Raw genomic sequence first — 25447 nt, forward strand, 5'->3', positions numbered from 1 at the left:
ATACACACACAAAAAGGTGAGAATGTCAATGAAAACATTAGGCAGTGTTAAAGATGAACCTATGGGGCATGTATACACCAAGTGTGAACAGCCTGCAAAAGGTATACATTTCACTACAAACTGTACGTCCTATGGTGGATTCAGATCAAAAATGAAATACTGGACAAAAGGTTTCACATTTATGTCTCTGAAGCACTACTGTTCAAGTTGCTGGGCAGTGCATGTGTAGTGTCTAAGGAAAGTTAAAGGCATGTCCGGACTAATGAAATCAGACCTACTGTCAAATCTGCCGACAATATTTGTGATTTTTGTATTGCAGGAGTTATCTGAACAGCTGTGAATAAAAGGAAAATAAGCAGATTAGTGACCAAGTCTAGTGCATCTATGGAACTACCAGTAACTTCAAAATACAAAGTAGTGTCCTAGTGGACATGCGGAGTTAGTCAAATTAGGATGTCTTTATAATGGGCCAGTTTACACATTCAGAAAGCACACCACAAAAAATGCCATCCAGAATTATGAAGTTTATTTGTTCATTGATAAGTGTTAAATATCTAGAATCTTATTCCACTTAAGTTGGGTTTCCTTTAAGGAACTGAATTTCTACACATCTGAATACCCCATGTGGCAAAGTGTTAGGGGATATTGCGGGAATTAAAATGAATCTTTGAAATAGCTTAATGAAAGTGGAAAAAATAGATGGCCCCTACTTTCCACCACTGGTGACAATATGTGAAGTGGAATACTTGTATCCCATTTCTCACGAGACCTTGACACCACTGCCTGTCAATAGTCAAATCCCTCCCAATTAACCTGTCCATTCATTCCTCTTTATAGGAGGGCAAGGGACCATCATTAAAACACCCTTTGGGGTAGTTTGATTTTTGTACTCTGGTTCCCAACCCCAGCTCACATGTCCTTTATCACCCTCAGGTTCAGTATGCAATGGGCATGAAAGCAAGAGTGTCCCTCACTGATACATCCCCTCAAGGTTGCCCTGTCCAGTCAAAGCCAGCTCCATCACTTGATCTTGGAACTCTACTGGGAATTCTAGTCTAGGAATGAGCACCAATACTTTATTCTTCGTTGACCTAGTTAGTCCCAGTAGGCTAGTAGCCACTTTTCAGGAGAGGCGCAAGGTGGTATTTATACTACTTGAAATTTGGCCATGGCACTGGGGGCGTCTCCCTGCTATTTTTGATAGGTGCCACAGGATCTTTTACACCCACCCAAGCTACCACCAACTCAGGCAGATGGGGCCTCTGTTTAACATCACATGCAAAAGACAGCACCCCCTTATGCTGTACTCCAGTGTCAGCAGTCTAGCTATTGTGGAACTGAATCCACAGCCTTCTGCACCAAAGTTGAGCGTGCTAGCCGTTATGCCACTGACATGTGCTCCGCCATCTATCCCTGAAGGCGGAGTGCGTCAGTAAAGCAGCATCACTCATCCCTTTCCTCATGCCAGCTCCAACAGGCACCCAAACTATTATTTAAGCTCGGGTCACCTAGTAATGGTCATGGCTTCATCCATCTACAGCATTACAGCTAATTTATCTGTAGATATGAAGATGGCATGTGTAGTGGTTACCATTTCCCTTTTGCCAATTTTATTGAGGGGGATTAGAATATGCTAGAACTCTTAACAAGTTTCCATTTAAGTTTCATTTCATCTCCTCTAGTGACTTGTAATATACAAGAAAAGAATTTAAAAACATTTAATGAAGTGCTCTATCACACTGGATATGAATGCATCATGACCCCAAATAATTAACACATACAGACCAATAAGCCAGACATACAGCATATAAAGGAGATTCTAGCTATGCTAGGAAATTATTTGGCCTGAACCAATTTGTAACCCACCCCAAATGTAATGGGCATCAGGCTTTCACAGCACAATTAGACTCTCCATTTAAACAAGTGCTGAAAAAATGCTGCAACGTGTCCTGTTTCCACAGCTAGAAATCTGGTTATTGGCCTATTAGTCAGTGTATTCAAACACTAGTGTGCTGCATCTCTCCTGTGATGTTTTTAATCCAGGCAGATTTAAATTTCACAGATCATACTTTCTTTGCCAGGGTCTTTCTGGTTTGATCCTATATTAGTTTGTTTTGCAACCTTTCTGCTTTTTTAAAAGGGCATTAGGGTGAAAGTTCTTTACATGGGCTCTCAATGCGGATTTTTTTTCTAGTGTACTGGCTGGTTTCACTCTTGTGAATATCTTAGATGCATTTAATGAATATTTTACATAAGTTACCTTCATGCCCGCGGTGGTGGTGCTGCGGTAGCGTTGTCGCCTCACAGTAAGATGCTGTCGGGTTCGATTCTCAGCTAGAGCGTCTTCTGCGTGGAGACATGCGTGAATGGGCATACCTTTGTTGAAGGTTGTGCGTCAGGCCTGGCAAGCCGGTATGTAAAAATCAACTGCCAATCATTAGAGGACTGGAGTTCCGCTGTGGCAACCCCTAACAGGGAAAAGCTGAAAGACACAAAACTTTGAGTGCTTCATGCTTTGCTCATCTGGGGATGTGCAGACCGGAATTTAGGAATGCTAGGCAAGTGATCACAAGAACTACAAGATACCTACATGTATAAAACACCTTTAAGTCAGATGCACAGACATGTACATAAAATGATAATCTTGATTACTAAATTAATGCTAGCTTTTGTAGTACTTTGACCTACTCAATTTGCAGTTTTCAAAGTTTAACTGCCTCCCCGGTGGGGGGGGGGGGGGACTGTCTTGCATCAACAGTACTGAATTCTGCTGTAAATAATACTGGTTTTGAGGGCAAAATATTAGGAGGCCACAAATTCTTGAGTGGCCCCTTTAATTTCCAAATTTTCCATTTTTTTTAAAAAAAAGGACAAAAAAAGAAAAATAGTGGCTTGACGGTTTACTTAATTCTTGGGACTGGTTTTTTCATGCACTGTTTTCTGGCTGCATTGAAGTTATTCCATTGATTTTCTTAGACAAGGTAGACTGACATCAATTTTCTAATGAGACAAATGGGGAAACTAAAGCCATTTCAGTTCTCACTGGTTTTATAATCACAAATTTTCTCCTAAATTTTAAAGAACTCTACAAGCTTTTTCTAGCAACTCTATTTTTTTAAGCAAGCAGTGTTTAAATGTTTAAAATGTTTCCCAAACTTTTTTTTTTTTCCTTTAACTTTTCCAGATTCCTTCTCTTCAGGGTTCTTCAAGTTTAGGAGAAGTTTAGTGCTGCCTGTGCAAACCCTGTGTGTTAGTACTTTGCTGTGCTTTTGACAGAAGGCTGTGGGTTCTATTCCACAGTATGTGTGTACTGTTGTGTTTGTACTTTTTTGTACTGTTTTAATAGGGGTGGATGCTTTGGATGTCTTTGGCAGAGATGAACCTATTATGAACCTGTTATTTCTCCATTCATATCTCTATTGTATTTTTTTTTTTTTTTTTTTTTTAAATTTAACATAGGCAATAGGCACAAGGGCAGGTTATTTTGTAATGAAACAAAAAACAATGAAAAGCAGTTTGCAACTTCCTCATTCCAGAAAGAATCTTTTAATGTGGAATTACTTAGATGACTTCTGCAGAGATTGTGCATATTTACAGATACTGGTGGATTGCAATGACTATTGGTTCATACATTTTGTTTCATTGCTTACTGGAAAAATGGACTGGAGCCACTAGTATTGGTTCCTAATGTACAGTCTTAGTTGCTCCATTTCAGTGGTCAACTTAATCTTTCAGGAAGCCTTACCCTTGGTCACATCAGTTGCAGGGGGAAAGCTCTTTTGGCTTTTCCTGGTTAGGGGTCACCACAGCAGATCACCAGTCTGCTACTGATCGGCAGTGGTTTTTTTATAGTGTCAAGTTGCCAGCCTGGTGCTCAGCCTTCAGAGAAGGCACACACTCGTGCACCTACCTGCATGTCATTCAGTTGACTGCAGGGAGGACATGCAGACTCCACAAGAATCAACTGAAGAACCTCTTGCTGTGAGACGACAACACTAACCACTGCACCACTGTGACAGACAGTTGCAGGGAGCAAACAATGGTAGCAAAATTAGTAATATATTTAAGATACCTAGCCAGACCCAAGAAAGTTTTAACCTGCTTTACTGGTTGAAGTGACCATTCTTGTGCTGGTTCCAGATCTCAGCTTGTGATTTTAATACTCCTTGGGATATTACTAACCTGGTTTCTACCATGCTGAGCTTGCATTTAGCTAGGTTAGAGTCCAGCCTGATGCAGCATATCCAAGACATCTACATCTAAAATTTAAAGACAAGTTTTCCCAAATCCTCAATATTTCCAAGATGTGCTTGAAATAGTTCCACAATATCCATGTAGGTAACTGCAGTATGCTCTGGAATGCATAAGATTGCATCAGGCACAGGAACTACAGATTCAGGAGACGTATAGAGCAGACAAACTAGTAGGCTGTCTAGTACAACTGAAGAGCTGGTGTATCTCAGGGTATAATGGTCATTACCTATGGAAGAGGATATTCCTGACCTATGGGTGGACGGAAGGGTTCTGAACAGAAGCGTCTAAGACAAAGGCAGTCTAAAAGGTGTCCCTGAAGTCTGGGAGGGATAAAGGAGCTTTTGTCCTGGTCGTTACCTCACTTGTACTTTAAAACCCATTAAAAATTACACACATCTGTAGCACTAACACTGAAGGACAAGCATAAAAGTACAAGTAGTAATTGTTTTGCTATGGACTTTTGCCAACTCTTCATAAGGGTACTGTTACACAAGACAATTACCAGGATATGCGGATCTGTTTTGCAAGAGAATCTGCAGTGTACATAGAGTCCTGGTTTGATTCCCTCAAAGTTTCCCACTTGCAAAACTGTGCAACTCTCAGCAAGTTACTTAAATCACTCAGTGCCCCTGTCTGAATAAGGATATGTCCAGTTTATCAAGTTTAACATATCAGATGTTATGCACATATATACACACACACAAAATGTATGTGTGCGCTGTAAAAAGTTGTGCGCGCATATACATGCTGTTAAAGGGACATGAGCGAATTTCAGTATGAAGCCCCCACCTCAACAGGACTGCTCAACAGCAGAGTCAAATTCTCAGACTTGCCAGTGATGTGCAGAAATGTGTGGTGCCTGCAGTTTGGCATCTAGAGTATTTGACACTGTACTTATGAAGCAAACGGGTGAAACTGAAATCAGAGAAAGCAAACAGATGAAACTGAAATCAGAGAAAGCAATCTAAAATGTTACCACTGAAAAAAAGTCTTGAAAAGTAGGGTGTTGTGCAAGATGCATCTTTTAGAAGCCTGAAGCCTATTATGACTCAAAAAAGGACATCTGTGCTCATTGCCAGAGCAGTGAATTCTTATCCACCTGCTGATACTTACAAGATAGCACTGTGTAATGAAGCCCAGGATAGTAAAGTACACCAGCAGTAAATTTTCCTTCATAGGATTATGGAATCTCTTACAAGCCTGTTTTTCAGATGTAGGTGTAGAAACCGTCTCCCCTTTACGTTCACCAATAATGGTTTGAGGAGATTCAGTCCAATAAAACTTGTTTCAGAGAAGAGATTGTGCCAGGTGAAGAGCAGCAGAAAAGCTAAAAGATTAATCATATTTATGATCCATGAGAATTAGACAGCTGTTTAACCAAACAGGACCTACATCCCTTTTATTGGAAGCAGTAAAACGGGGAGAATTTAATTACTGCTTATTGGGAGTAGAGAACATCTGCCAATCTCCAATGCCAGCTTCCTTACTCTGGTTGTGGAATATGATGGGTGGATACAGTCTCTAGTATGGACTTTGTAAAAGCAAAGCTTCTCTCCTCTCAAGTGTGTGTGTATGGCTCCCCTTTACGCTATTGAATTTTCACTTACCCAAAAATTAAAAGGACAAGATTACTTCTGAATATTCATGAAAGTAAGTCTCTGATCACTGGAATTTTACTCTGGAAAAGGAAACACTTGGCCACCATGGTGAACTTTGCCCTTTTCCCCAATGCAGTGCAATCTTAGAGTTGGTATATTTAGTTGGGGGAGGGTGTGGGTGGGTTTGATTTGCTTTGGTTTATTTTGTTATGGTGGCCAAATGGTTCCTTTCCCCAGAGTAAACCTGCAGGGATCCAAGTCTTCATGAAAGTAAGACTTCAGTGAAGGCATCTTGTCCTTTTCAGTTTCTAGTAAGTGAAAATTCAATTATGTGAAGTAAACCTGTGTACACACCACACACCCTACCTTGCATGTGGGAAACTTTAGGACTGAGCCCTGTGTTGCTAAAGTGCCCGGTGGATAAGATCTCAAGCCACTGACCTAGGTAAAAACTTACTACTGAAGCCATAGTCCTTTAGTTCAGTAACAGAGTATTACAACTGGGTTTTGGAATCTAACCAGGAGATTAGGTGTTGAGAAAAATGAATGTCAAGGAATTCCCATCAAGATCAAAGCTTAACATTTATGTTTAGAATACATATTTTCCTGGGTTATCACCCCCCCCAATCATAATTCATATATATATATATATATATATATATATATATGTGCCCACTGCTCAGGCCATTTAAAAGTTTTTCTTCATATTTACTGAAATACATCACAGATCCACATAGATCTTCAGTGTCAGTCCAAGAGCACTGCCAAGTTAAGTAGCTTTCTACAGGTCACACAGTAGATAAAACCAGCTAAGGGAAACAAACACTGGAATGCATGCAGCTTATAGCCAAAACTGGCTGCGGGAATCAAACACTAATGTTTACAGCTCATAACCATTATCTTCTGCAGTGACAGGTTAGCAAGGCCATGGCAAGACCTGAAAATTCTTGGTCTTGTCCATAACAGTATGCCTATTACACATTTACGGCACAAGCAGGGTGCTTCTGCCATATCAGAAGGAGCAAAAAGTTTCCAGCTATACAGAGATGTCAATATGCTATGCAATCATTTTTACAGCTCCATCATTAGCAAATGCATTGCCCCTTTCCAGTAATGTGCAAAGAGCTTCCCTATATCAAGTGACTTACCAACCAAGAGAAACTAGCACCAACACCGCTTGCTAGAACAGAATGCACTGGATAGGATTATATGAAATGCCTACCTGAAAAAAAATACATTCAGTATTTCAGTTTTCTTCATTCAACTCAGTTTTAAATATATGCTCCCAAATGCAAGATTTTTTCTACTATAGGCAGCATCACTGCTGTTCCCAGAACAAAAACTATGCTGTAGACACAGTGGTTTACCAAGCTGTGTGGCAGAACTACACAAATGGAATAAGTTATGAAACAAAGGTGGAGTAGAAGATACGAATGCGAAAAAATGAACATCTCCAGCAAATGGTTGCCAGCCTCTTACCAGCTACCTATACCATTGGACAGGCACAATAATCCAAAGCATTCTGATGGGCTTGAGAGATTTACTGCCCTACAGTCAGTGCCCTTTGCCAAAAGATCAAACATTTCCCTTCAAAAGGAAACCCTTACCATAAGCCGATTAGGGAGTTTGCCAAATCATCCAGGGCAAGGGAAATTGTTTAAACAATTTTAAGCCTTCAACTGGAAAAAGCAACAAAAGAAATGCAAATGTGACCAAATTAACTTGTGAAGAGGAGTCATCAGCACCTGGAATAAGGCAGAGGCCAGTAGCCTGAAAAGTGCAATATTTAGCTTAAGAATTCACAAAAGTTCAAGTGGCAGCAAAAAAGAGATGGGGGGGGGGGCAAATACCCATCAACTCTCAGATTTGCAATCATATCATTTGGCTTCAAATTTTTACTCTCATTTGAGATATTTGAGCAGAAGTATGAGAATTTAGTCAAGCAAGGACACGAGTATGTAGACTTCACATCAGTTCTGAAGGGTAGCAGTTAAGTGCCCCCTGCTTTTAGAGCCTACACCCTCACTTTCAAAAGACTTTCATTTGGAAAATAAATGTTTGTGAAAGAACAAGTCTATTAAAAATAGGTACATTTTTGCATAGCAGTAGATTAAAATAGGTACATTTTTGCATAGCAGTAATTGCCTGTATTAGTAAGTAAAAATGGACTGTTAACTTAATTCATATTTTAGTGTTTAAGCTATCTGCATACAATTAACAATGAAAGTTCTGCCCCCATAGGTCATGCAAAGAAATGTTGTGTGTTCAAATTTCTCACCTATGAATGACAGGAGTTGGCCAGAGCATAGGTGTGTACTAGGCTAATGGCTCTGGAGCCTTTTTACAAGCCTAGCCCTGGCATCATGCCACCTGACCTTAGCTCCCAGAGCCTCTGTCGAGTAGAGCCACTGGAGTGAACCCCGGGGTGAATTTTTTTGCTTTCCATCCACTCAAGATTTCTCTTGAAGAGGACCAGTGAGGAGCACCACTTGACATGTATGGGAAACCTATTCCATAGCATGAGCAGTCTCTGGGTTATGAACTGTCCCTCTAGCTTGTTCTGCTGATTGTGGTAATGAGGTTGAGGTGTGTAGTGTGGAGGGATTGGGATTTCTTTAGATGTAGCATTTCTAACAGAGCTGGGTCAGACATGGTTTTGTAGGTCAAGCAGAGATCACCTCCACGTAGGTGATGAGACAGAATAGTAACAGTTTTTTTTTAGTCTCCATATAGGACAAGTGTTTAAGACCCAAGATCTTCTGTGAGGTACTTTTGCAGCAAGTTTCTAGTGAGGTACATGCCAAATGGGGCATTTGCATTATACTTCATTGGCCCAATGAGAGAAGAGTAGAGGGAGACAATGACTTCTTTCTTCTTGAATGCAAAACGAGATGTGCCACATACACAGTGGCAATGTGGTGGTCAAGAGAGGTTGCTGTCAACCTGTGTTCCCAGATCTCTTATGAAGCCTTCTGTGTTCAGTAGACTACCATTGATGTGGTAATTCATGGGAACCAGGGTTTTCCCCAAAGAGACTACTACACTGTTTTTAGCATTGAGCTTAAGGTCATGGTTGACACCAGTCATTGGTCTCAGTGAGGCCTTGCTATAGGATGTCATCACTTGGGGAGTTAATTATGGCTCCCAACTTGCCATCGCCTACAAACCTCGTCAGCCAGAGTCCATTCATGTTGGCCTGGACTTCAGAGAAGTAGATACCAACAGGTGAGAACCCAGGACCGAACCCTGTGGGACTCCACTCGTGACTGGTCGGCAGTCTAACTTGTGAATCTGTGAAGCCAGTTTGCAACACACCTAGTGATATAGGGATTTATGCCTAGCTTAGTGAAATTTTCATCGATTTCTGAGTGGGGAATGGTATCAAAGGCCTTGGCCAGATCAAGGTAGGCTGTATGAGCCACCTTGCCTTCATCCACAGCTCTGGTGACTGACTCAAAGACGTCAACCAGGTATGATCTACCCTTCACAAAACCAAATTGTGTGGGATCCAGAGTTTAGAGATTCCCTATATCCTTGTTTATTAAGTCCATGATTATGCGTTCCATAGCTTTGCAAATCAGACTAATGGGGCGATAGTTCCCAGGGTCTGTAGTCGCTCCTCCTTTGTGGAGAGGGATGACTGCAGCAGTGCGCTATTCGGTAGGGACAAAGCCTGAGGTGTACTTCATATAGAACATAGCCAGGGATATTGTCAGGTCCCATAGAAGCTATATTCTTGGCCTTGGACAATGCTGTTTTAACCTGTGCAGCAGTAATACTGGATGCCTAGCAATCTACTGGTATTGTAATTGGTCCTGGGGGGGGGGTAAAGTTGGCATTGAATGTCAGCCAGTATACTGGCAATATCTGTTGGCTCAGTACAGGAGGTGCCATTGTGCAACAGCTCTGAGCAAATCTGGGTATTGCCACGGAGATTCTTTACATAAAACTGTAGAAGGCCTTGTGGTAGTCTTTACTATCTGCTGCAATTCTGTTTTCATAGCTAGCTTTAGAGGATTTATGGAGGATCTCAACTTTCTGTTGAGGCTGATAAGGGAGTTTCCAGTCTTGGGACTTCCTTATTTCGTATCAGTTTTCTCCTTTTGCTGTAGAGTTCAGTTATGGCAGGGGACCACCAGATTGGCTTCCTTTTTTTTTTGGGAGGACAGCATCTTGGTTCTATTGGATATGGTGAGATCCATGCATTTGTGCAAGTGTTTGTACAGGACATTAGTGTAAGATTTGGTGGTCATGCAGCTGTTCTCCAATTACATGGGTGCTGTGAAGTTAGCCACCTATGTTCTTAGGAGCCCAAAATTAGCTTTGGAGAAGTTTTTCATGGTGGTTACCTTTGCTGGGGGAGGGGGGGTGATTTCCAAGGTGATTAGTTTGTGGTCATATCTAACCAGGGAGGAGCTGACTATTGGTAAAGAGCAATGGTCACCCATGTTGGTAATGACCAGGTCAAGGATGTTGCTACCTCTAGTGGGGGTAAGAACAAGCTGGTCCAGGGCATTGGAATTAAATGAATTCCAGGAAGTGTTGGGCAAGTGTATTGGTACAGGAGTAGTTTTCCCAGTTAATGGAGGGGAAGTTGAAGTCATCCAGAATGAGTGTTCGGTTGGACCCCAATATTCTCCAGGGTGCTTAGGAACATGGAGTGCGAGTCTTAGGTCATGGTTGGGGACCTATAGCAGGCTATCACCTGAAATCGTTGTTAATGTTAGCTACACCTGAAGCATCTCTGATGAGTTATGTTGGGCTACCAGTCTGGAGTTGTGTGCATCCTTTATGAACACCTTTGTAGCTTTGGTCCAAGTTCGAGCAAAAAGGTGTGAAATGAGTTATAGCCTGTTAGTGCAGAGTTGCTTTCTGCTGCCTTGAACCAGGTTTCTGTTACATCTCCATTTTAAGGAGTGCTGCAAGTGAGTGCATTTTGAGATTTAGACTTCTAGCATTGAGCACATGACCCTCAGATTGCATTTGTTCGTAGCTGTTACGGTGGTGATTTGGTCTTTGGAACACCACCTGAAAGGCACTACAGGGGTGGCAAGAGCCTTGGCCAGTATCCAGAAGCCCAGGGATGACCGATGCAGGCCATCACTGGCAAAGCATCAAGGTGTCAATCATGTCATCCCAGGCAGATACTGGATCCCCTCAGAATGACACCAGAAACTTAACCAATTGTTTAAATCATCATTTTTTGCTTGTACTGTTGTATCATTCTGGGTGATTGCAGGAGGCTGCTCAGGGCTAGAGTCATACCCATCTGGGCTACATAATCCGAGAGCTCCATGTCTATTCATGTAGTCCAGGGAGGTACATCTTCAGGTCATTCACACCCAGATGTACAATAGTCATATTTGTACCAGTTGTTGAGGGACCTGAGTGCATGTGTTAGGTGTCAGATCCTAGCACCGGACAGGCAGCTAATTAACTTTCCCCTTATTCAAATCAGTGAGTGGAACATCAGTGTGAGTCACCCATGACTAGTGCTGGGCATGCTGTTTTGCCTTAGGGGCTTTGCTTGAGTGGCACACTGTTTAGGAGAGTTGTGTCTCATGATTAGTGCTGTGGTGGTGGAGTGCGTTTCTACCTTGAGGTCTCTGCTGTTTGGGTAGGTTTTTATGGAGTGCCTCCGCGAAGGTTGATGTGTGGTTTGTGTTTTTATGTGAAGGCAGTGCTGGTGTGTGCTCTGGAGGGCTATGTGTTCCATGTGGTGTGGTGCAAGTGTTGACCTTTTCCTCCTGACCAGCTATTCCGGTCTTTGTTGGACAGAGCGTGGCTTCCAATTTGGACACAAGTGCATCTCTCACAAGTCTGGATGTTGGGAGGCAAGAGGAGAGGGTTGTCAAGTGTTTATGAGGCAGTTGCTACATTACTCAGGATGCCCAAGCTCACCAGGTTAATAGTAAAAAGCACAGGGAACTGACCTTTAGACATGCCTGTAAGGGTGGGCATTAAGTACTGGAGCAGTTTCCTTGTAGAACGTTTAGTGCTGGCAGCACTTGTGTGCTACAATAATTACTACAAGAAGTTTTTAATAAGCTAGAAAAAGTACAGGAAAGGAGAGAACTAGCAGAACTAAGGGAAAATTGAAGAGCAGACGTTTTAGCACCGCTCAGCTTACAAACAGTCCTGGATACAGCAAATCTGGACTACACTAGTTCCAGGAAACTTTGTTTTTTTTTAGTAGAAAGTGGAGAGAGAATTTAATATTCAGAAGCTAAAGGCATGGGCCTTTGCCAAGTTCTCACTATAAAATCAGTAGAATGAGCGGATGTGACGGGGGGGGGGGGGGGTCCAGTATCAACTTTATACTGGAGGCTGGCAACTCAAAGCCACCAAGACTTAAGACCACCACAAAAACTAGGCAGGGGTGTGGAAAAAAGTTGTACAGATTACAGAGATATTAAATCAAAAGTGCAGAAGATAGAACAAACACTTATTTCCAATATCACTCTCTGCAGCTTAGAACAGCTTCAGCCAACAGGTGTATCTGATTTAAAGCACTGGCTATATTAGAGTGCAAAATCCAAGTTTGCTTTACTACATTGCAATAATCAATAACAAAACTATTTCTACTGTATCTGCAGACAGCCATATTAACTAGACAGCAAACTATTTCCTGTTAACTGTTTGCAAGGAGAGTTGCTGGAACCTGTTTAAACCAAGACAGCATTGCTGGACATAATGGCACTTGAGTAAGAAAGTGGTTAAGATTGTAATCCAAGAACATGGATGTAATTATGCACAAATCACACAAATTGCAGTAAAATTTAAAAATAACTTTTCTGTAACAGAACTTACCAATTACAGCGCTAGCTAACAAGCAATAAGAAGCTCAGAGACAATAATCGGATATCTTGGATCTTAATTATGAATGTGGAATCAGATTCAAGTGCTAGAGGATAAAATTAAGTAAAGACTACTTCATCTTTCTACTGATATTCCACTTCACTACTTATCAGAATTGAAGTTTCTCTGCATGCATAAACTAATAGGAGTAAAAAAAAAAAAAAAAAATTATATTTTAGTGGCATGTCAGATGTTTTATATATCTATGGAACAGGGACACTTGCGAGAATTTAACTTTCACCGAAAGTTAAATTCGCTCACACATACCCGAAACTGCTGTTCATCGAAGCAGGAATTCCGGGTATGTGTGAGTGGTGTGCCGGTCGCACTGCAGTGCGAGTAAGGGAATATTCCTTTACTTCATTGTAGTGCGACCTTGGAGTGAGAATATTTAACTGGGGGGGGCACAGCCCCCCCCCCCACATTGGGGGGTGCAGGCCCCCCTGCAAAAACATTTAGTGGTAGTTTTTTTTTTTCCATAGTTTGACAAGAAGTGCTTTTACGATTAAAGTGCTTTTGTTAAACTGTGATCAGTATATAAGGATTCGGACACTTGCTTTTTCGAGCAAGTGTCCTAGATCCATCATGTGACTATGGAGGTGGACCAATTGTGGCAGGGTTAAAAGGGACACTAAAGAAAAGAAATGCAGCTATTGGGGCATGTACAACTCAAACAATATTTGTTAAATCGATTCTGTGCAGAATAGCTTGTCTGCTCAATTATGCCAATCCATTTATGTCCAATCTAGAATGCTAGCAAGTATATCACAAATTGGCATTTTCCTTCTATTGTGCTTGCTGCAATCATCATACCACTACCTATTTCAACTCTGTTCTCAGTTTAATCACATTACTGAACTTAATGCTTCTTTTAGCCTAAGTCATGACTGAAATGGCCTTTAGACCAGACCACCTACACAGCTAACAAACCTGTGTTTGTGTTCATTTTGCATACACATATTGTAAAAGCTCTCAACCTCTTACTGCCAGAATTGGGGACAAGCCAATAACAAATCATCTCCAGTGTCAAAGACTGAAGCTCTATGTCACAGTTGATCAGAGTATGATTATCATGGCAGAACAGGAGCGACTTGATTTTGTCCTTGCTCCTCCTGAGGGAGCGGAGGGGTGACATTTTTCCTCCACGTCAAGACACCACTGAAGGAGTTTATAGGAGCTACAGGGAGGGAGAATGCTCCTATGAGAGATAGGTAGAGCAATCTGCCAGACCCGGAAACTGCTCTACTCCTTACTATTCAACCCTCACAAATGTATAAAGCAGCATCCCCAGGCAGGATCAAATGGGTGACAGCACTCTTGCTTACGCTTGGGATACCAGCTACTCAACCCGGACAGAATAAATGGGTCAACTGGGTAAATGTAGTGAAGCCAGCAGGTAGGACAAAACTAATTGGGGACACTTTTTGCACTCCTGAATCCTCTCTCATAAGTAAAACATCAGTTAGCTTTAATAGGCATCTGTTGACTAGAATACAATTTTCTAAACAATTGCAAATTTTAAGGGGGGACAGAGCAACTTTTTTTGCTCACAAAACAAACCACAACATTCATAAGAAGGCAGGCTTGAGAGGTATGGTTTATAAACACCACAGTAAGCACATTTAGAGATGGGGTGTGACATTCGACAGAAAAGTGTGCATTGAAACCACATTAATGTCACCGTTTTAAAGAAAACTGGCTAGGATTTTAAACATTTTAATCTGTCATTTCAAACAGTTAATATAATCATTGCAAACCATAGCATGTCACTCATCCAGGATATACCATGTACCAAAGAAATACTAGGATACCAGGAAACAAATGTGATGCAGTGCCTTTTTATTGGCCCAACAAACCTAATCATTGGTCTGTTCCTCAAATTTTAATTTTCTAGCAAGTCACTGAGAACTGAAGTCACTAAATAATGACTTGCATTTAAGTTTCAGAATTCATATACCTCAAAACAATGCATGCCAATGCACATCCTGTTCCAGCAACTTTCTAAAAGCAGTATTTAAAACCCTTCCCTATTTTTGGTCCTTTTAACCCCCCCCCTTTACTTTAGATTTTGAACAGGATTCTTATAAGTTGAGCAATATGCTTCCAATCACAAACTAAATATAATTGCAAATAAGACCAGACGACTAGTTTGTTTGGAACTGCTAGTCTCTGCCATTCCACCATTAGTCCACCATCTCCAGTCACTGGCACATCTTCACAAAAACTGGCAAAAATCCTCCATGCTTTTATGAAGCCCTTTAACTGAACATACCCTTTGCCAGTCGAGCTACTTCCTAGGGAAGTGACAAATTTGCAGACATAAATGAACTTTTACAACGTTTTAGACTATCCTGGGATGACATGAAAGATGAAAAGCTTGCAACAAAAGGAGTCCCATTAGTCCAAAAGCTTAATTACAAAAACCTATCTTGGCCCAATATAAAAGGTATTTCACCACATTTATTTTGTTCCAATATTCCAGTAAGTTTGTGTTAAAGTGTCTAAACGAACAGTTTAGATAATAGTTATGGTCTTTGCCTCCCATGCATAATGGGAAAGGTTCGATCCTTACTTCCTACCATTTGCCTGTATGGAGTTTGCATGCTCTCCCTGTGTCTGTGGTTCCTCCCAAAAACATGCAGTGCGTTTCTACCTTAAAACTCACCAAATAATGGCATTGTGGGCAGCAGCACAGACTCTAGATCTTGCCTACAAGGGGAAAGAATTTTATATACCAACCACTTTGGACATTAACTGGTGAGCAGTATCCCCAAGATGGGAGGAGAACAGATCATTAGACTGAATGCAGTGTCAGGGCTAGCCACTCAGTGTAAAGACTGGTTCTAGGCAATTCAGTCATCACCAAGTTAAGGACTCTGTCTACTCTGACCTACACCATGGACCCATGCTAATAGTGGAAGGAGTATATGTGCTCCTACTGGTCAATGCATGCCCACTATAAAGCCCAGCAGCCCTGGGTCAATAAGCTATTGGCCAGCCAGTGTCAAGCTGCCCACACTGAGTTACAAGGGATAGCATTGCTGAGTGAAAGCTTCATGTAAAAACCAATGAACCTGCCAAACATGAACTAAGAATTGTTCACTGACAGGATGCAGTTTGGAAATGGCAAGGAGGCTGGACATCTACATATCCAGAAGACAAGATGGAAGCTTGATGCTGAGGCAGCTTTGGATAGAGTGCAATTTAAGACTGGAATTGCTAGTCTCTCAAACAAATGAAGAACATAGATTTTTATCATACATGAAGGCTCTTATGCCAGGGTGAAGATGAGAGTACTTTCACATACAAGATACCAACTGGGGGTATACACCAGGGATACCCAATGTTACTCTCATTTGCAATATATTTAGGACCCTCAGCTCCAACTATTCAGTGGGCTTAAGACTGCCCACTTTGCAGATTGCATTCTACTATTTAACATTTGACTGGGAAAGTCCGACTAGGACAGAGCCTATTTTCGGTGGAGGTCTGGGGAGAAACACTCCAGATGCACGTCTTTGCAATACTATACTTCAACCAAGGTTAGATATGTAACTGGTCTTTCAATTATTACATACAATTCATAACATTTCAGGACACTGAGTAAAAAAGACAAGCAGCACTAAATTATCACCCTGCATAAATATCCATACTCCTAATAAACTTTAGATATTCCTAGCAATAAAAATATATGCTGGAGATGCATGAGTGGGGAATAAGGAAACTGTGATAAATTCAAGTGTATTTTACAGACCTTATTAGAAGGCATACTTCAGGTGAAGATATAATTGAGCATATTCTAACTCGGACATACCTACTGGAATATACAACTGACAAACCAAGAAAGATCCCTTCTGAATCTGTGATAATGTAGCAGAAAACTTAGAAGATTTCAATCAGAAGTTTAGGATATTAGAAGGCTAATAAAAGTGCCGACCTACAGGGTAGGGGTGCGAGACTTGTCTTCCAAACAGAAATATATGAATAAATTGCTAACATGGCTGCAATGCAAGAATAGCTAGACACAGCAGCATACATCAAGAGCAAGTTGCCCCATCAGAAAAATATCAATACTATCATCAGAATACTATCATCAGAAATTCATGTTAAGAATGCCAAGAGAGTGGTGATCTATCTATAGTATAGCTACCAAAGGAACTTCCAAACAAAAGTATATTAATAGAGGTGTTTGAGATATTAGATAAGCACACGAAGGTTTTTTATGATTACCTTATTATTGTATTGATTTAGTCAAACAACTAATGGAGGTGAAATTTTCTGACTTCCTTCCTATGCTTAATAGTTATAAGGTACTGCAGGGCTGTTTAACAGACTGTTCATGTTCAGGTTAACAGTCTGCATTTATTTACACAACTTTTGCAGACATACTGATACATTTATTAATTCTGCTCCAGTTTGCAATCGTCAGGAAATCCAAGAATATTGTAATTCTCAGCTCTATAGACGTAGTTATTAACGCTGTTATCACGTTGTTACCAGCAGTTATCAGGATGCGGATATTATTATTTTTAGGTTAAGTGAGTTGATGCTTTTATCAGACAGAAAGCATTGAATGCTAATAATATCTGATGAATTTTAAACATTAAACACTTGTAGTATCCACGCAATTTTGAGCGTTAATTGTATTATAGTTCTTAATCAATACAATATTTTTTAACATCGTTTTTTTATTAACATTGATATTGTTTATATTTTTAATAATTGATATCTCATATATTCATGTCTCATGAGAGATTATGTATTGAGTAATTTTATTTTATTCACTAGCGTATGCTAGTGAAATTTCTTTACAGTGTTGTACTCTCTTTATATCAGCGTTGAATACAGGCTTAATACTTAAAGATCTTTTAAGAATTCAGGATTATATTTTTGCCTGGTTATTGGGGAACACAGCTCAAAAGAGAATTTTGAATATTTATTTGTTTGCTATTAATATGCAAGTATGTCATCATGACTTCCAAGCGTCTCAGTTTATAAATTGCATAGTTGCTTTTTATACTTGCAATACATTCCGATGCCATTTGTATCAGCTTAGATATTAGAGCCGTTTTAGATTTAAAACGTATATTTTTTTTACTTGTATGCATATCTAAGTGTCTAAACAATTTGTTCTGATAAATATAGAGATGGCTGAACAAAACAAAAGCGCCAGTTTTATAGAGTATCTATGGAGATGTATCCTGGTTGAAGCGAGCCGTTTCAGTGTTTTATAAAGCAATAATTTAGACAGGTCAATATGACATCACAGAAAGGCAGTTTATACAGCTTTTCTGTGTTTAATTTTTGGCACCAGGAATGAAATGTTATTGTTGATGTTCTAGAATGAACATCGTAAAGATTATCAAAAGTTGAATAATAAGAATGTTCACTTGAGACAACCTTTTAAGTTAGGTTTTATATCCAGTTGCTGTTTATTTGAATTGCAACAGGGTTGCGGTCTAGGTCACATTAACATATTGTTCAATGAAGCAACTTATCTCTTAGCAATTAATGAACTGAATTAGATTAATTTGAAATTGGTTTTTATTTGACAATGAGTTCTCATTGGCTGGTGTTTACTATTTGAATGAAGTTGTATTTGTTGTTTAATGAGATCTGAGGAAGCGTGCGTTCAGCACGCGAAAGCGCTTATCTTGTTCTGTTTTTTATGCTGTCTGAATAAAAGAAGACTTTTTACACTTCTCGTGGTGTGTCCGATGGTGTTATACTTGGAATAAGACTGAAATAAGACAATCAGAAGTTTAGGATATTAGAAGGCTAATAAAAGTGCCGACTTACAGGGTAGGGGTGCGAGACTTGTCTTCCAAACAGAAATATATGAATAAATTGCTAACATGGCTGCAATGCAAGAATAGCTAGACACAGCAGCATACATCAAGAGCAAGTTGCCCCATCAGAAAAATATCAATACTATCATCAGAAATTCATGTTAAGAATGCCAAGAGAGTGGTGATCTATCTATAGTATAGCTACCAAAGGAACTTCCTAACAAAAGTATATTAATAGAGGTCATGCAAAGATTACTACTGCCATAAGCAACACAATCTACCCGAGTGGCTCATAAGAATGTTAGGTCAAAGCCTTCTAGAACCATCAGTTACTGCCCCTACTGAACAGGGGATGTAGGCACTATCCCTGTGTTCTTGCAAATTATCCAACAATAGAAGCCATGGTATCACTTACAATTCAACTTTGGCATATAGTGTTACATTACCTTCATTTACTGTTAATTGTTCTGGATTTTGAATGTACTTTTTTACTGAACAGTCAAATGTACAATTTTAGGAAAGCCAAAGACTTATAGCTTTTCAGTCTCTCTCTCCCTCTCCTTTACTTCTACCCAATCTACTGTACGCTTCCTAGACTCCCCCCTACCTTCCCTATTACCTACAACCTTCCTCAGTTTACTACACCTGCTCGACAGTACTATTTCTAGTCTATTACTAGACCCCACTGCAGTACTACTATATAGTTCATATTTAGATCCACCTTTTCTCACACTGCCAGTTTTCCCTCCCCTATCATTTCATATTATATATGTCTCCTCTATTCTGTACTACCACCGCTTACTAAGAATCACCCTGCTACCTACCTGCTAGACCCAAAGGGAGGAAAATGGTTAATTTCCTGTTTACTAGAACTTTTTTGCTAATCAAAACTCCAACTATGCCTTCCAAGTTGCAACAGTCAGATATTGTACATTGTGATTTTTACTGTTCTTACGCTACTGATGCTGTTCCCATCCAAGACATTTTGACTGCAAGCTTACTGTTCTTACGCTACTGATGCTGTTCCCATCCAAGACATTTTGACTGCAAGCTTTTGCAATGTGGAGCAAGTCCCCATAAGTTGTATCTATACTTTGCACTGGTTACTAAAAGTTATGTTAAAAATCTACATATGTACCTATGCTGTGTCAAACTGTGATACTTAATTTGTTTGTGTTAATGCAGAACTTACTTGCTTGTTTGTTAGTGTGGAGCTTTTCTCCCTGGGTCTCCATTGAAAAGGGGCTCTTTTTTCAGCCAAGTGGACAATCCCAGTAAACAAATGTAAAATAACTGTGGGTCCTACCTTCCTCAATCCCTTAAAAGCTTAACTTCTTATCCACAAGTCAGCTCTAAAGTAGCTTTTTTTTTTTTAAAAAGAAAAAAAAAAATTTTCAGCAAATTTACCAACTCAAACATTTTACCCCAGCTGTCCCTGCAAATGGTCTGTTGTGATCTGTGCACTATCCTTTAAACAAAACAGCAAACTAAAATTTTGGTTTACAAACAGCCAACAGATCGTACCGCTCAACAGTTCAGATTTTTTATCTGTTCTGCATATAATTTGCAGTTTTCTGGTAAATTACTAAGGACTAATCACCAAATAATGTCATGCATTTCAGTTTCAGACTTTCATATATAAAAAAAAAAAAAAAAAAAAAAAAAAGATATGAACACAAATCCTGTTCTAGCTTGTAAATTTATAACAGAAATATTTAAATTCTGTGCCTTCTTCTGGGCCTTTGTCCCACCATTAGTTTAATTTTTGTCCAGATGTCTTGCAACAGGAAGTTGAGAGTATACAATGAACAGAGGGGAAAGAACCACATTGTGCTATATTATGCATACCTCTGAACTATCTTTGGGAACAGCCCTTAGTTTTGCACATTTTGTAGTACAAGTATTTGTAATTTGGCAACAATAGGTGAACACTGAACTATGCAGGACTTGCAATTAAGAAAGCAGATGCTAGATGCTGGTTTCACTTGTGGCACTAAAATGCTAGTACTGCATGCATTCTTTTCCTGTATTAGGAGTATTGAAATATAGTACATTTTGGACAAATTAACTATAAATATCTAAAACTAGCATGAAACGGGTGATAACAGCCCAACAGAGAATGTTTTTAATTAATATAATTTACAGTTAACAGCACAAAATATTTTTATTTTCCGAAAAAATAAATATGAAACTCATAAGTATGAGCTTCTAATGTTGACCATTACTGACTGACTTTTTTTGATTTACCAGATCAACAAAACTTTGACAAGGAACTAGCATCCAAATGTTTTGTGATTTTATAGTAGTTTTCACAATAGCAGTTCTTGAAATGCTTTGTGTAAACATGCCTTTTTGTTGCTTCTCAATTTCTTTGTTCATGAATTCTGGACAAATCCAGAGGGTTAGGGAGCAAGAGTCCAAAAATCTAGGGTACATTTTAATACTCTAACAGCACAAAGGGTGACCATCAAACTGAATTTTCTTAACAGCAAGTATTAAAACTAACATCTGAAATTAATGACAGACAGTAACCCTTAGAGAGTTATCAGAAAATGACAAAATACAAGGGGTATGATTGTGTTAGTTCTTATATCGATACTACTTGATGTTACAGTGAAATGAGGTGTGTAAACGCCAAATCACCTTTTTTAATCACATTTCTTATGAAACAGGACCAAGAATAACGGAAAAATTCCTCTTCCTGGGTAGAGTCCTTTAGCGCCATGAGTGAATGGAAAAGTTGGTCAAGGCATACAGTAACAGCAGCTATTCAGGCTTCTCATTAAGGCGATTCTTCACATGTGCATTTCTAACCATTTTGTTTTGCTCTGATTTGATAGAGGGATGAAATAAGGCACACAACCCAGTTATTTTTTGACATGCACTCGTGTATTCTTTTTAAATTGTGTCATGTTATTTATAGCACTGCAATTGGTTATTTTTTGGACGTGCAGTCATGTGTCCTTTTTAAATTGAGTTTTATGTACAGGTGATGTACTAAGCGCTGCATTAATTTATTCTTCCCTGTAATTTTGCATGAAGTTACAGTGGTAAACAATGCTACCAAGGAAGAAAAGGAGTTTGGCTGTTATTCCAGTTCCTCTTCGATTTGGACTTCACACAACCCTTTTTAATTTACTATAAAGTCGGTTCTCAATAACATCAGGAACTACACAGGCTTAAAAATCTGGCTGCGATAATACACAAGTACCAAGAAAAGTAAAGTACTTGTTGCATTATTTACTTGTTTGTAAATAACACCGCTACAGAAATAGAATATTTCACCCAAATATATAAACTCCTATAAACTACAATGCTAGGCAGCACCCAAATATATATATATATATATATATATATATATATATATATATATATATATATATATAAATAAATTCCTGAAAACTACAATGCTAGGCAGCAGAGTTGCAGCTCTCAAACTCCTCTACTCCATACAACTAGCCACAGCACACAAATTCATCTATAATTCCTCCAAATGCCCAGCGCTGGCTTCACTTCAGACCATCAACCAAACTGTTCGCCAAGATCTGAAAATCAATCAATTATCCAAGTTAAGAAACCTAAACTCCCTTAGGCAAATACCTTTACTCTTTCACTGTAGCTAAACTCTGGAATGCCCTTCCACCTTCTTTGGCTATGCCCTTGCACTATCCCCAATTCCTCAGTCACCTGATTGAGAGTACTTGCCTGACTCATCTCTCAGATACCCACACTCGTCTTCACTCTCCCTATTGTGCACTCACCCTTGATCACAACACAGTGTGCCTCACATGGTGTGTAAAAATTGTGTAAGTGCAGATCATTATATGTCTGATCTATTGAATACCTGCCAAGCAGAGTCTTCCACAAAATGTTGCTATAAATTGTCTATGTTACTGTGTCACTTCTGACTTCAATATTGTTCTATATTGTATATTGTTAAATGCTGTTAACTCTCCAAATCATCTCTTAATTATGTACATTTGTTTTTTGGAGCTTTTCTCCCCAGGCCCTCCATTGAAAATGAGCTCATTCAGCCCAGTGGACTGGTTAACAAAAAGCAAATAAATAAACAACATCATCATGCAAAGACATTACTACCATCCAGGACCATATTCACAATACCACTTATTTTGTTCTAACCTCCTAAAAATCACAACATGACAGTTACAAACCTTTACTTTAGAAAATGCATGTAAATTAATTTTACCATGGCAGCTTTTCAAAACTATAACTATTGTTTTAAAAAGGGATCGTGATTTGGAACCATTGTCCTTGGTTCTAGTTTGACTAGCTGAGAACTACTTTACCACATACCTCTCAACCTCTTAGAGGGTGTACAAAGTCTGGACAAAGCCCATTGGCTGACAAAGGTGCAAAAATAGGGACAATTTTTTAAAGTTAGAAAGCTCATAGAACAGGTCTTGCATTAACATGAATTTTCTGAAGGGTATAAAGTCTGAATCTCAAAATGTCCATCATTTTCTGAATATATTTGTCAATGATTTACCAATAGCTTGCAAAAAAACAAGTTAATGAGAAACAGACCACAGCTGGACATTTGAGAGGTATGCTTTACCACATTTAACCACAACTCAGCATTTCTTCCATTTGATCCAATATCAAGATTAAACACTTTCTGGAGTATAACTCTGGGGATACAGGTAGTTTATATTCAGTAATCAAACAACGTTGTTGCCTCCATCATCTACCCCTTCACCTAAAAAGGTGTACTTATCCAAATATAGCCATACTACACAGGAAAGAAAGCGACAGTTTCTCAAAAGTTGCCACTTAACCATAAAATCTGTGTTTTTAGAAGTATTCAATGACGCGTTTGAGTAGTTACATACTGTAAATAGACATTTCTAAACATTTGTGCTCCTTGACTAATGAGAGTATCAAAACACAGAAATAAAAAATTTAACTTGTACCACCCACAGCTAGGGGTGTAGCTAGAAATTCATATTTGTACTGAAATCTCATTTTGTTGACCTCCCATCAATTAAAAAGGTACTCAACCCTCAAAATGTTGCCCCTATACACTTCAGAAAGAGGTGCACTAGGATATTTTAAGAGGTACTATTCCTACCATGTAAGCATGTTTTGACTGGTGACGTACAACAGACACTAGTTTAGATGATCCTAAATATCCTGTGCCGTTACGTGTATAAAATGTGTAAAATGATGTTCTGAAAAAAAAATGTACTAATTTGGGTACACTGAGTATGCCTAACTACACCTTTGCCCACGGCGCAATTACTTATGCCAGAGAAAAATCTGAATAAAATACATTTAGTGACAGTTACTTCACCAAGTTGCACACTTCATAGTAACAGTTTAGCTTTACAAAAGGGGAAGGAAGGTTCAGTACAAAATGCCAGATTAAGTGATCCGTTTCGTCTACACACAAGTACATCGGTTACCCCGTCCATTGTGACAATGCCGTATAGAGTTTGGTTCCCTTTCTCGTCCCAAAAAGAGAACCGCGCCCACAAATTAACGTTAATCATACAGGAAATTCTGGGATGAGAAAATAGGAAGGAAAAGGCTTTCAGAAGCTTATTGGTTTGGTTTCTGCTTGTGTGTTCCGTCAACAGACGGAACTAGTCTCATCACTCCAAAAGCGATTATTTTGCACTACTTAAATAGGGCAATGTAACCTAGTGCCGAGGAAATGGGTTTCCAGATTTAAGGTTATTAGATGGAAGGATCTTCTTTCGGAGAAGACATCAATCCATCCTCCGCCTAACACATACGCAAGACCATTTAATTTTCACTCATTCCACAGTCAAACTATAGATTTAAAAATAATAAGATAACTTGCTTTATTACCCTAATTAATTGCAACGCTACAAATGAGCCTGTTTCGTGGCATTGTAGTTTGGAACACATAAATTATCCCCCCAAGAAAAACCACACAAACTTACCTCAGCCAACAATAAAGGACGTTAAGTACTGTCTACTCTTCTTTTGCTTCGGACTTTTATAAGGAGAAAATCCACCCTCCTGTGTGGGCGTATGCTCAGATCAACTGTTGTTTTCCCGTGGGTAGTCTTGCACTTAGAAAATAAGGAAATCCGCTGCCAATCATTAGCGCACCGGAGTTCTGCTGTAGCGACCCCTAACCGGGAAAAGACGAAAGAAGATTTTTTAAGAATTCGAGACTTTGTGAAAAGATTGCCTGCGGTCATAGAAAAGATTTGTTTAAAAAACTATTTCTCCGCTTTACCTTCCACCAGTCTAAGTAAAATGGAAATTATTGTACACCCAGGACTGGTTGACGGTGCAGAATATAAAGGATTTTGATTGCGTTGCTGGTCATAAACAAGTGTAGGACTCCTCGCTAAATTTAATAAAACACAGAATCTAACCACCTTACCCCTTACTCAAGGTCAGCACTTGCCAATGAGTGCTTATCCCAACCCAAGACTAAAATAAGGTAGGGATTACCCCTTTTAGTTCACAACTCAAGTTTGTAGCACTCCTCTCTTCTACATAAATGTAATTACGCTACTTCGTTAACCTACCGCCATACAGCGCACAGTTTCGTCTACGTCCTGCAATTCTGAAAAATGCCAGCATGCTGCCAATATTAGGAAGCTACATTTCTTCTAGATTACTTCACTTTCAGACTCATCAGCTGTAGTTATCACAACTCACCACTCCATAGCCATCAAACGCATCATGTAAAACGTCCACATATGACTTGTAACACTCTGTTGATAGCTATGCCACCTTACAAAAGATCACCTTTCAGAAAGGCAATCAGTAAAAATGGCTTTCTGAAGCTTTTTCCCACCATCTAGAACAACTCAGATGAGAGATTGATTACAAGGCATTCACGAAAAGACCCAGAAAACAACATGACAACTATTAACATTTGGTTACATTCAAAAACAACAACATGAAAATTATTAACATTTGGTTACAGTGAAGGTGCACTGATCA

The 25447-nt window shown here is 39.4% G+C and overlaps 1 protein-coding gene across 1 annotated transcript in view; it reads right to left on the reverse strand.

Moving 5' to 3' along the window:
• LOC122808982 (calmodulin-like protein 8) overlaps positions 1-24885 on the reverse strand; it is a 172508-nt gene extending 147623 nt beyond the window's left edge. The window contains exons 1-2 of the mRNA XM_044080148.1: positions 24729-24885; positions 24427-24620 (exon numbers count right to left, since the gene is read on the reverse strand). The gene's annotated coding sequence lies outside the window, so the exon portion shown is untranslated. The remainder of the gene's footprint in view (positions 1-24426; positions 24621-24728) is intronic.
• Between the last annotated feature and the right edge of the window lie 562 nt (positions 24886-25447).

The sequence above is a fragment of the Protopterus annectens genome, chromosome 8.part0 (genome assembly GCF_019279795.1).
Source record: "Protopterus annectens isolate FY-2018-M chromosome 8.part0, PAN1.0, whole genome shotgun sequence".
Lineage (NCBI taxonomy): Eukaryota > Metazoa > Chordata > Ceratodontiformes > Protopteridae > Protopterus > Protopterus annectens.